Source organism: Antrostomus carolinensis, unplaced genomic scaffold, assembly GCF_000700745.2.
Source record: "Antrostomus carolinensis isolate BGI_N321 unplaced genomic scaffold, ASM70074v2 scaffold2719, whole genome shotgun sequence".
NCBI lineage: Eukaryota > Metazoa > Chordata > Aves > Caprimulgiformes > Caprimulgidae > Antrostomus > Antrostomus carolinensis.
Genome location: NW_010340460.1, coordinates 7,884 through 8,233, shown reverse-complemented (window position 1 = coordinate 8,233; position 350 = coordinate 7,884). Strand labels below are relative to the sequence as shown.

The 350-nt window shown below is 69.1% G+C and overlaps 1 protein-coding gene across 1 annotated transcript in view; it reads left to right on the top strand.

The window, feature by feature from the left end:
• Positions 1-350, top strand: part of LOC104531294 (poly(rC)-binding protein 3) — a gene marked incomplete at its 5' end in the record, with an annotated part of 9,767 nt that overhangs the window by 8,016 nt on the left and 1,401 nt on the right. The window lies entirely within an intron of this gene.

The following is a 350-nucleotide window of genomic DNA, read 5'->3' as shown; positions in this document are numbered from 1 at the left end:
CCCCCCGCCCCCCCGCCCCGGCCGAACCCGTCCTGCCGGCGTGGTGGGAGCAACACTCGCTCCCGGCACCGCGGGCCTGGAGGGGCTTCCTGAGGCCGGCTGGGATGGATGGTGGCTTGCTGAGACCTCTGAGCAGGGACCAGATGTCACCAAGGGGAATTCCTCCCAGCTGGCACTTTGGCTGGGGACTGGGAGCTGCTTCGCTGCCGGCGGAGCGGCTGTGGGTCGTGTCGGTCGCCTGCCCACCCGCCGCCCTGGCTCGAGGATTTTGTTCATGAGCGAGCAAAGTCGCCACCATCTCTCCCTGCGGAGGAGGCAGGGGATGGGGATGGGGTCGGAGATGAACCGGT